The sequence below is a fragment of the Helianthus annuus genome, chromosome 1, assembly GCF_002127325.2.
Source record: "Helianthus annuus cultivar XRQ/B chromosome 1, HanXRQr2.0-SUNRISE, whole genome shotgun sequence".
NCBI lineage: Eukaryota > Viridiplantae > Streptophyta > Magnoliopsida > Asterales > Asteraceae > Helianthus > Helianthus annuus.
Genome location: NC_035433.2, coordinates 97,836,680 through 97,849,717, shown reverse-complemented (window position 1 = coordinate 97,849,717; position 13,038 = coordinate 97,836,680). Strand labels below are relative to the sequence as shown.

The 13,038-nt window shown below is 36.3% G+C and overlaps 1 long non-coding RNA gene across 1 annotated transcript; it reads right to left on the bottom strand.

Annotated features, from left to right (window-relative positions):
- Positions 1 to 11,108: 11,108 nt before the first annotated feature.
- LOC110872050 lies at positions 11,109 to 11,976 on the bottom strand. Its single transcript, XR_002554098.2, has 3 exons — positions 11,817 to 11,976; positions 11,630 to 11,695; positions 11,109 to 11,388 (listed from the first exon to the last, which is right to left on the bottom strand). It is a non-coding gene; the product is annotated as an uncharacterized LOC110872050 (long non-coding RNA).
- Positions 11,977 to 13,038: the final 1,062 nt, after the last annotated feature.

Below are 13,038 nucleotides of genomic sequence, written 5' to 3'. Positions count from 1 at the left end.
ACCATAAGGCATGGTTCTTCTTCTTTTGGGAATGGGCGCTTGAAGTAAGGGTCCATTGTTTACGCTGTGTTCTGGTTCAGTTGGTCGCTTACTGCTATGTTTACTTTTATTATCAGCTTCTTTAACAGTTTGAATAATAAAGGGCATTGCATCTATGATTCCTTGTGCCACAATGTGTTGGATGGCACTATTATCCACTTGGTTTCCATTGTTAATGTTGTTCGGATACTCATTATTCAGGTTATTGTCATTCAGGTTTTCCTGGTTCACTTCGTTGTCCATCTGAATTTTAAACATTTGCCACGTATTAATATCACAAAATAATATTTAATATAGCCAATCACTTGACACACATTTTGGTCAAAAGCGTCGATCATTGCGACTTACTCTATTTTTATATAATATGCATCTAGTACAAGCCAGAACTGAAAATTAAAATTACATTACAACTGAAATAAAAATTACACTACTAGTAGTAGGCATCCGTAGTTTTTTTTTTTTCATACACACATATTATATATTATTATATTATTATTATTATTAATATTACTACTACCTCAACCATCATCTTCACGGATATGGATTCATCCAGAAATCCATATTGCGCTCGTCGTACTTCCAGACGAGACGCTCTCCTACCTGTCTCATTCTCTCACTACTCTCTAAAATGTCTTCACCGAAAGTTCGGAGCTCTTGCACATTTTCTGCACTCATTGCGGGTGCAGGTGCGGATACCGGGTTTGGGAATTGAGGTGCGGGTTCCTAGTACGGGTAAGGATTCTCTAAAATTTCCCTAATGAATACATCGTTATCATAGTAAGGATCTAGAGGGTCCAAACCTGGGTAGGCTCCTAGATTTTGCATGGGCATGTCTTCTAGTATGGGGTAACGTTGCACATAGTCCCTATTATCATCCCACCACGGGTCATAATCTGGGTCTAAGGGATCAGGTGCTGGTACCCTAGGTATCTCCTCCGGGTTGAAATCATGCATTTCTATTTGATTTTTTGGGTTATTTTCTATTTCCATTTCCATTGGTTGTAATGGTCGGGGTGCTATCAGTTGCTCCATGTTGGGGTCAGCTGGTGTGGTTGCTAAAATATGGATGTTTGCTATACCCCTATTGAGCATATCTTGGGTATGGGCATCAGTTTCTCTTTTAGCGGCTGCTAGGGCTCTCTGTTGTTGCAACTTTTTCATTTGTTTCCTACGCTCATATGCTCCCCTACTGAACCATCCTCTCTTTTTAGGAGGGAATGACTCTTCAGATTGAGCCTTAAACACGAATATTCCTTCTTCATCATCAAAAGAATACCCTGAGAGGGCAGGCTGTGAAGAGGCGCCTTCGCTTCTAGGCGAACCGGACAACTGACGGTACGCGTCGGATGGTCCTTGGTCGCTCATACTGTAAACTAACAAATAGTCAAATAACACACAACAATAATATACATAATATACAATTATTCACGTAGTTTCATAATTTATTTCCTAACACTTTGAATAATATCTTGGTGTCAGCCGAACACTTCTGTGGTTGAATCAGTGGCTTAGCTCTGAGACCACCTTCTGTCGCAACCCCCGCCCCCTATCTGTCGCGGGAACGGGCGACCGCGAACTCAGTGTCGGTGGTATCGGTGTTTATCAATTTGGCAGCGGAAATTACATGAGGATCGTAGTTAGGAAATATTTTATCAGAGTAAATACCACAATTTTATAATATTAAACATATTGGGATAAAACCCAAGTTTTCATTACAAACATTTTCATAGGGATAAACCCTATTTTATTGAATAAAACATCTTTTTTTATTTAGGTAACTTTTATAGCCACTTTTTCCAAGCCTTCAGTGCTGTCCAGCTGGCTTCTAGTTGGCTTTCACATTTTGTTACCTGAAACGCGTTTAAAAACATTTTGTCAGTGGGAAATACTGGTGAGTGAATCCCAGTTTAATCAAGAAGAGTTTTATCATTTACAGTATTGAGAGCGATTACAATGTTTATATCTACACAATTACTCATTCAGTACTGTCAATTCTGACTGGTGGGTCATATTACCCATTGGCTAACCCTTTGTCCAATGGTAACGTGTTCAACATTTGTATACAAAACCCCAACATACCGGCAGTAATTGAAGACTACAAAGACTCAATCACTGCTTAATCACATTGTAATATATTTAAGGTTTTGTAAAAACAGTTTACAAAAAGGAGATTACTCACATTGCTGTCTTAGGTTTTCTTTAAGGATTTCCTGGAAATTATCTATAATTTACACAAATGCACACGCGTTAGTATAATAACCTAATATTTATATTAACGATACCCTCCCCGAGACGGCATTCCAACGACTACGTCGGGCAGAACCACGACAGCCGTTACGGAACCCTGGATCAATCGGGCAGCGTATCTAATATGTAACCGGGGTTATGATACTTACAACGGAGCAGAACTTCGTTATTTAGGGGGGTATTATACCCGAGAATTATGTTAAATCTTCAGAAATTCGAGAGAGAAAGAGTGTGTGAGCGTCGGAAAACGAAAGCCGAAGCCCTCTACTTATAGGGCCTGATTTCGAATTTTACGCGGCCCGCATAAGACGTAGCCAAGGCCTACGCGCCCCACGAGGCTCCCTAGGGTAGGCCCTAGGTTTGCTGATTCGACTCGTAGCCTCCACACGCGTCTCGACACGTGGCGCCCTACGGTTTCGGCCTGATCACCACGCTGTCGCGGCCCGCGTAAGCTTGGGCTTACTTCTACGCGGCCCGCGAACGACACCTGAATTTTATTTTTAATTAATTTTTATAAAAATAAAGGTATTTGGGTTCGGTTTTCACATACGGGGTATACTTTAAGACATATTGGGGTATTTTAATATATTTTAGGGCGTCGAAAATATTTTGGAGGGTTGTTATAGTTTCCCATTTAAAACCAGGTAATGCAGTTCTGAATAATGCTCTGATAGGTAATCTCGAAACTAGTAAAGTTGTAACCAGGAAAAAGAAACCTGAAGATATTGTGATAAAAGTGAGTCCAAGAATTAAGTTCAAAGAAGTGCGAGCGTTACGCGAAGTGAAAGGTCTTGGTGGAACAATCAAAGTTGGTATTGAGAGGGAGCGTGAAACTTGGTACAATACCAACTTGAAGGACCCAAATGGTTAATCTAGAAAGTATAAGGGTGGTTCGGTTTTGATCTCATGGGGTGGCTTGGAGGAGATCAAGGATAATAATATTAATATTATTATTTTGATTCTTATATTTGACTATAAATTTAATAGTTTTAGTAGATAGATATGTTATATGAGAAACAAATTTTAATTTGAGTTGGAGTAGTGTTTAAATCCATTAGAATTGGTAGCTAACTAGGATTAGTTTTATTTAGTATATAAATAGGTTCTAATTTCCCTTTTTTTGAATAGTGTGTTCACAAATTTGGTATTCTTCATAAATAAAACAAAGTTTGTTTTTTTTCTTTGGTGCATTCTGTATACCGACGAGCACAAGCTTTTATTTACAATAGCAAACTTTGTTAGCTCTAAAAGACTTGAGTTTAATTGTTTGTTGCTATATCGTATTCTTAGTTCACTTGTGTAAATGACCTCAGGTTTAACAGTACTCATAGCACTCAATACACAAGTGAGAACACAAAGCATGACATACATGATAGATCATTAGATCTTAGGGTGAAACCATCTACATGTGTTATTGTCAAGTTTTTTAACCAAAGTGATTCCTATATATTGGACACCGTTTTAAACCTTTTTTTTAAAACTTATCTTCATGTGTGCTTCAACTTTTAAAATGATAAACCGTATAAATCGCTTAATAGATCTTTATATCTGATGTATACGTGGTTATCTTTATATTTAAACATAGACTTTATATCAGGACTTGGTAAGCAGCGTGTCATCTACATATAGAAGAAACCAAGATGATCACCATATCGGTCATAATTTCAGAATAAACATTCAACAAACCTAAATACCTAAAAAGATATCTTACATGCATAATAACTGATATAACATCCCTTACATTGATTGTAGAGTTTACCAAAGTATTATATTTAAAATCACAAAGTTATTGTTAATAAAACATATTTGAGGGGTGTGTAAATGGAATATAACTTTTCCTTGTATCACAACATCCTTAAACAATGTTTCCGCCTTTGATCTTCTATATACAGTGGCGGAACCAGAACTTTTTTGTCAGGGGGTCATCATAAGACTCTCGTTTCTACCGGTTACAACTATAGAGTCTAAAACATATTTTTTCCTAGAAAAATCTCAGATTGTACATATAAAAATATTACAAATTTCTATGTCCGGGGGGTCAGCGGACTCTCACTTGACGTACATCACTTATGTTAGCTATATATACAAATACAATGCCTTGTATTTGTAGTTGCACTAGCCTTCATCTCACTTGACATACATCACTTACGTTAGCTATAGCATGAGTAACACAAAATTTGAACTTGAATCAATAACTAAAATAACATATTCGAATAAATAAATAATACAAGTATCCTTGTAGCTGAACAAAATATCACAATTTGTTAACCTCTAATAATCTTGATCGGGTGTTTAATCACATTCAATACTTCCTTCACACCCGTTATTCCATCACTTATACTAGCTTTCTATCCACAATCACTAATTTAGCGAGACTTGACATTTCATATAATTAGTACCAGAACAATCATTAGGTTTATGATAGTACGTAGAAAAAACATGAATAAGTATAAATCAACATAGTAATTCAAAGCTTTAATAAAACCACTAAACAAAACTAGTTTTTGATGTAAGCCCTCAATATGTGTTTCTAAATAAAGATATCCATCACAGATCTTGGATTACCTATAATAGCCATTAAAATAGGAATATCGTAATCATGGCAAACCAAAGATCTTACTTGGAGGCATGGTTGCAAAATTCGCTAAGCGCTCCCTAGTCGATCGAGGGATGAGTTGAGTAGGGATGCAAACGAACCGAGTACAAGGCCGAGTAGTCCGAGTACAAGTCCGAGTATTCGGAATACAAGTCCGACTATTCTGAGTACAAGGCCGAGTAGGCCGATGTTGACCGTCGCCGACTAGTCGATCGAGGGGGGAGTTGAGTAGGGCTGCAAACGAACCGAACGAACACGAACAAGACCTTGTTCGTGTTCGTTTGTTAAGAAATATATGTGTTCGCAAACCGTTCGCGAACACTTATTGAAAGAGATTTTAGGTTCGTATTCGTTTGTTAAGGAAATGAACTTGTTCGTGTTCGTTTGTGTTTGTTTGTTAATTTTGGGCAATGAACGTTGACGAACACAAATGAGTACAAACTAATGTTCATGAACACAAATAGAAACAAACGAACACAAATAATCGTTCATGACCAGAATATATAATACACTGACACTTATTAGATATTTAATTTGTTACATTAACATGGCAAGGAAATCATGGTTGTTACATTAGTGACGTCTAATAAAGCTAAAAGGAAGGTTTTTTTTTTTTTTTTTTTTTTCAAGTTTTATAAAAGAAAACATAAAAAATAAATAAAAGATATTTTTGAAATCATATTTAAGAAAAGGGGTGTTTGGGTTTTTGTTACCTCTTGATGCTTCGTTAACTAAACTTTACCATAGATCATAAGAGTTCATTATATACTTATACTATACGTCTTTGGTGGGTTATTCCGAATATTCTGCGAGACAATTCACCAAAGTTCTTTTAACACCTAGTGAGTAGTTGTATTCTGTTAATGCATAAAGCCGTGGAGTTCATGGTTAGTGACCCTCTCACATCTCAACCATATTGGATGGAATAAGCAGGAAACCCTCCGCAAGGTCGGAATCAACCCACAACAATACTGCAGAATCAACAGGGAAAGAATATATCATTGCGGTTTAGTATTAAGTAAAAAGTAGTCATAAAGGGTTTATATCACCCATCATTATGGACCTTTTGGTTTGATCCTATCTTTCCAAGAATAGTGACAATAATATAAACCAAGTCCTCAGCATCTTGATCTTATCTCCATAGCTTGTTTTAGTTAACTCCTTATCAAGGGGTTGGTTTCCCCCAAACACCTATAAGAACCTTAGCCACTTATGGCTTCAAAGTTAATTTTTAACAAACTTGAAAAAATTATATTAATAATCACAAGATTAATAATTACTTAATGATGTTCTTATAATTCTTAATGATTATAAAGCTTAAAGAAAGTACGTAGAGTGTGTTATGGAAGAGTGGGAAAGAATTGACCAATTGAAATGGGAGGGTGAAGGCTTCTTTTATAGGCTCTGTCGGTGAGGCACGACCGGTGCCTAGCAAAATCGGATGAATCTTGCTAGTATCAAGGCATGGGGCGTGTCTCCGACCCCACTGTATCTTCGAAAATTCTCTGAAAATATTTTTGTCGTTTTGTGGTCGAGGCACGGGGCGTGTCTCGACTTTTCTTCAGCTTGTTTCTTGAAGATTCCTTTGAAGATATTTCTTTTTTTAATCATTTTTGGTCGAGGCAGAGACGTGCCTTCAGGGTACGAGACGTGTGTCGACTCCGTTTTAGCAGATCTTCTGATTGTCGCCAAGAATTGCTTAGGTGCTGTTTGTTTTTTCTGCTGGAAAACCTCTTCTGCTGCAGGCCACATCTGCACGCATCTGCAGGAGAAGAGGTGGACAAAATGTCTTCAGTCTGCAAGGAGAAGAGGGTTTGTTTTTTTTTTATATAAAACCTCTTCATACACAAAGACACACAAACACACACAGATCTCTCTCTACTCTCTTTCTACCACCACCATCTTCATCTTTTCTGATCCCCCTGTACACCCTCCTTCTCCGGCGACATGACCGGCGGAGCCAGCAACGACTCCGACAACCCCCCACACCGGTTCCAGATGCTCCGGCGACATGACCGGCGGTTCCGTTGATGTTCTTTCTCCGGTCGTTTTTCCGATGATGCGAAGGTGATGTTCTCTCTCTCTCATCTGTCATCAGATATGCTCTCTCTCTCTCTCTCTCTCTCTCTCTCTCTCATCTTCTCATCAGATCAATTTTGGGGGCGGCGGGTTGGTCGATTTGGGGGTTTTGTTGCAGAGGTCGATTAGGGTTTGCAGAGGTGGAGGTGGTGGTCGATTAGGGTTTGCAGAGGTGGAGGTGGTGGTGGCGGAGCAGGGGTGGTGGTGGCGGAGCAGGGGTGGTGGTGGCGGAGCAGGGGTGGTGGTGGCGGAGCAGGGGTGGTGGTGGCGGAGCAGGGGTGGTGGTGGCGGCAGAGCAGGGGTGGAGGTGGAGGTGGTGCCAAGAAGGGGTAAACCTCTGCTTGGAGAAGCTAAGGTTTCATCTCTTCCCTAAGAAGAGGTTGGGGAGAGGTAAAAAGCACTTCTCGAAAATAAAAAACAAACACTCTACAGCACCTAAACCTCTTCCCGCGTCTGCACGGTGCAGACAGAAGAGGCCAGGAAGCTCTTCTTCCAAAAAACAAACACCACCTTAGTTTGTTCATTTGCGGTCCATTTTGTCCTAAAAATCATCAAATAAGCTAAAGTAAGTTTATTTCAAATATATTTCCAATAATAACAATAAAAGGTGGATTTATTTTGATACGAAAACATGTATATTTATACGCATATCAATAGTGCAGTGGTTAAGTGGAACGCTCACTAAACGAACCAACTCAGGTTCGATTCTGTTTCTTTTGTAACCGCGATACTTTAGATTGGATACATCGAAACATACTTTTTTATATGGTTAACGAATCACATAACATGCCGCATGCTATATACAACTAAGGTGTTGATGTCGTAACGCACGCCCTATAAAAATAATCTAGTATATATACGTTATTCATAATATATTGTGTATATTTCACATGATAATATTGGTGCAAATAAAAATTTGAAGCATGTATCTGACAGTTTATGATTATGATGAAGCAAATACATTATTGATAGGGTGGTCAATGCACTCATTTGCCATCATGCGTCTTTTTTCTAAATTGCGGAAACTACAAAAACACATTAGTAAGTATTTTTTTTGAAAGGCAAACAAATTTTATTTAACTAGAACCAGAAACAGTTAGTTCATACCAGGTTACAATCACATCAAAAATTAATCGTTCATACAGGATCTATCCATACTACACCATTGCTCCTAAGAGAGGTTTTGCGCCTTGAACCGATTCCTAATCCAAAGATATCCATAGTGTCGAATTTCCTGCTTCATCCTCTCCAGATTCGCTTACTTTTTTTTAATCCGCTATTCTTATTTTAAAAATAACCATTTTTTTTAATAAAATTTAAATAAACAAACAGGACGTGCTTTGTAGACCATTGTTAAATGAATTGAATAAAACTTGGTGTGAATAAATTCTTCTCTAATGGTAATTAAAAAAAGGGGACTTTGAACTCCTGTCTATCTGTCATGATTTGATTCCTATGGAAACTTGTTTTAAGAAGCGTTATTTGGCAATTTTTTTTATTTATAGCGCTCCATAGCGCCCCACACACTACGACAGACGGTGCTATGGGGGATTTTTGGGGGGGAGGCGCCGTGTATATAGCGGCGTGATGGAGGTTGTTTTCAAAACTTTGACCAATCACAAAAAATCAAGGTTTTTTATAATTAATTAATAAAAACGAAAATTAATAATTAGGTAATGATGGGTAGGGGCTTTATGACTACTGGCTCTAGTGATATAACGCCCCATAAAGCCTCTGTGTGACGTGGCACGACACGTGTCGCATAACGCCCCACAAGGGGCTTTATGACTACGGATGGCCTAATGTAGAACATAATCTTCCTATTTCTGTTATTAATATTGTCCTCGTAAATGTAATGTTAATTTAAGATATTATAAAACTAGATTAGTTCCCCGTATGTTACAAAGGCTGGACAATTTAAACTATATAATAAATATTTCCTGTAAAACAAAGACAGCCAAATTAGTAGATTGATTTAAGTGGGAAAACATAATTAGAGAGGGCCCGAGGAAGTGTCATGTGTCCCCAAATACGTTTTTCTTTTATATATAGATGTTTTTAACTAACTTATTAATTGACTTTAATTAGTTAAGAGTTTCTATATTTTTTTTTTATAATTAATAATAATAACGGTTCTATATTTAATAGTCAAATTATTATTGATCATGTATTCAACTTGATAAACAAACATAAACATATAATAACAAATTCAGTAAATCAAAAACTATAAATGTCTTAACCATCTTAAAGTAATTAACCAAAAAAAATAAGGTATCAAACTCCAATGAATCCAATATATAAAACAACATAATTTGTACGATTTTGAAGTTGTTTAGAATTTTAATGCTTTGAGATCATAATTATCCATTTGGAATTTAAATTTGGATATAAATTATGACTTTTATAAGGAATCGAAATTTTCCTGAATTTAAAATTAAATTAATTAATAATAATTTATAATTAAGATAGTCTAAAATAATGACAAGTGTTCATTCATTGGTTTCTTTTATTATATAGTATAGATTAAAGAAGTATTTTTCCCCAAAGCTAAATTGTCTATTAATGATAAGCTAAGCTTTGTTATTCCAAAAAATAACTTTCTTGTGTTTACCAAGCCTTTCACATCTTCTCTTTCAATGATATGTTGTGCACCTTTGCTAGTCATGAAATTTCGCAAGTATTTATATAGATTCGGGATACGATCTAGGATCTCTCGTTTGCACAACTGCACCTACTTTACCGCAATAGATGTCAAAAACTTCCAAATCAAAATCGGTTACTTAGTTACGTATATCATTGTTATGTACTAAATTCTATCGTGGAATAACCGATTATGCTTTGCTTCAAACTTTTTCTAGTTGATGACACCTCATTCAAGCAAAACACATATTCGTACTTATAGCACTCAATACAACAAGTGAGAGCACAAAGCATGCCATACATGATAGATCATTAGATCTTATAGCCGGAGGGTGAAACCATCTACATGTGTTATTGTCAAGTTTTTTTAACCAAAGTGATTCCTATATATATTGGACACCCTTTTAAACCTTTTTTTTTTCAAAACTTATCTTCATGTGTGCTTCAACTTAATATGATAAACCGTATAAATCGCTTAATAGATCTTTATATCAGGACTTGGTAAATAGCGTGTCATCTACATATAGAAACCAAGATGATCACCATATCGGTCATAATTTAAGAATAAACATTCAACAAACTTAAATACCTAAAAAGATATCTTACATGCATAATAACTGATATAACATCCCTTACATTGTAGAGTTTACCAAAGTATTATATTTAAAATCACAACCTTATTGTTCATTAAACATATTTGAGGGGTGTGTAAATGAAATATAACTTTTCCTTGTATCACAAGATCCTTAAACAATTTTCCGCCTTTGTATTTGTAGTTGCACTAGCCTTCATCTCACTTGACATACATCACTTATGTTAGCTATAGCATGAGTAACACAAATTTTGAACTTGAATCAATAACTAAAATAACATATTCGAATAAATAAATAATACAAGTATCCTTGTAGCTGAACAAAATATCACAATTTGTTAACCTCTAATAGTAATGATCGGGTGTTTAATCACATTCAATACTTCCTACACACCCGTTATTTCATCACTTATACTTAGCTTTCTATCCTCAATAACTACTTGAGTGAGACTTGACATTTCATATAATTAGTACCAATACAGTTCAGTACCGGTACCCGTTACCAAATGATCATCCCTAAATAAAACCACTAAACAAAACTAGTGTTTGATGCAAGCCCTCAATATGTGTTTCTAAATAAAGATATCCATCACAGATCTTGGATTACCTATAATAGCCATTAAAATAGGAATTATCGTAATCATGGCATGCAAACCAAAGATCTTACTTCGAGCGGAAGTATGGTGTTGACAGGTCCTGTAAACTTTCTGATAATTGGTTCTTATGGTTAAAAGAAAAGATCGCACTTTCATTTAGAAATAATGTTATTCATACTTTTATTAATGCTTTAAGATTTCTAGAATAAAATTTTTAACAAAAATAAAATACATTGAGAATTTTTTTTAACAAAAATAAAATACATTAAGAAATATAATATAGTTTTTTGGGCATATCATACAACTTCTTCAGTCATTCTTTCACACATACATAACATCCAATTCCAAACTTTTAATAAATACCCAAACAAGTTGATTTAAATAACGTTTGACTGTTACACAATACAAGGAAACCGCAATAGAAATCCAAATAACACACACAAAGGTTTCTTTATTTATTACATGAAAACAAAACACCAGTTCTTGTTTGGGTCATGCAGGCTCGATCTCATCTTCAGCAGTTGCAAGGATCGCACTTGCAGCTACTTCCGCACTTGCACGCGTTTCCGCTCTCGGCAACCTCGGTTTCCTCAGCAAAACTGCAGTTTTTATAAACTTAAAATCATTTTATGATCCCATAATAGGGTTTATTAATTTATATATCACAGATAAAGATGGAACCAAAATTTTTTAGTCAAAGGGGTCGTTACAAAGTTCAATGAACTTGTTTATTTAGATTTTACAAGAAAAAAAATAGAGACGCTATTGAGTCCTGACCCTCCCTTAGTTCCGTCCCATGACACATGATATATATGTATTTAAAACAATAGAAGTACGTACGTCATCCTGGGTACAACACCGTCAACAATGATAGTGGTGGTGGTGGTCGACATCTCGACGTTGCAGCTGTCGTGACAAATCACAAAAATGGTTAGGAGGTTAAAAATTACTAAAAATATAAAAATAAGTAATGAATTAAATATTTATATATAAAGAACCAAGAATAAAAAAAAAGAATTGAAATTACGAGTTGCAGTTGCAGCTGCTGCCGCATGAGCAGCTTGAGCCGCAGTTGCACTTTCCACTTGAGCAAGACATGTTGATTCGAAGGTTTTGAGATTAGTTTGGGTACTAGAAAGATTGTTGTTAAAAGCTTGGTGATTTTCTTGTGTGATAATTTGGTGGTATTTATAGAGTAATAAATATATCATCACCATACACGTGTATGGTTTTGATATCACATGCGTATGTTCATAATTAATTGTTATATTCCACACGGTTCACCAATCACCATCACTTCTTGAGTTATTGGTTGAATTTCATGTATGTTATCAACTTTCTCAAAATAAACGAACCACTCTATCATACCCTTTTTTTATGGCAACATTTTATTACACCAATATTTGCCCTTATTTAAACCTAAAACCTCACTTCTAAAAGGCATATACATTTCCTAAGTGAGCTAGGTCCACACTCTATCATACTTGATCACGAAACTAGAAACTTTTTAACGATGCAAAGGAGTTAAGTAGAGATTTTACTAGCTAACTTGGTCGAGTTTCTCTTATTTCGAGGTCTATATCCTATATTCTACCTCGGCTCATAAGAATAGTTTCATAAACAACTATAAACTCGAAACTTAAACTCATTATATAATACTCTAATTTGCAACATTTTGTTGCAATAGAGGTTGTACATCCACAGTGGTTAATATTTCTTTAAGTGAGCATGCTTATGCCTCTGACAAGCTATAGTGGTTACTTTCACATGATGTTTATGCTTTGATTGTGTTTTGAGGCCTTCAAAATACCTTTTTCACCCATTAAGCTTAATAATATTCTTGTTCTGTTATTGCAGTGATCTTGAACTTCAATTAGGGTGAAATTGATAACCATTTAGTGGGTGTGTGTTATAGATCAATGCCAACAACATATTTTCCCCTCAGATGGGAGAGCACAGGGGACCAATGGTGGTTCGCCTCTCCGATCGACTGGGCAGCGGCCAACGGGCACTACGATTTGGTCCGGGAGCTTCTTCGAATGGACGGCAACCATTTAATCAAACTGACATCTCTTCGCCGTATACGCCGCCTCGAGGTTGTCTGGGATGATGAAGAACAGTTTGAATGCGTCGCCAAAAACCGAGCTTTCGTCGCCCGGAGGCTGCTACACGAGGGCGAATGCAAAAGAGGGAAAAGCTCGTTAATCGGATCTGGGTATGGAGGGTGGCTTTTGTACACTGCTGCTTCT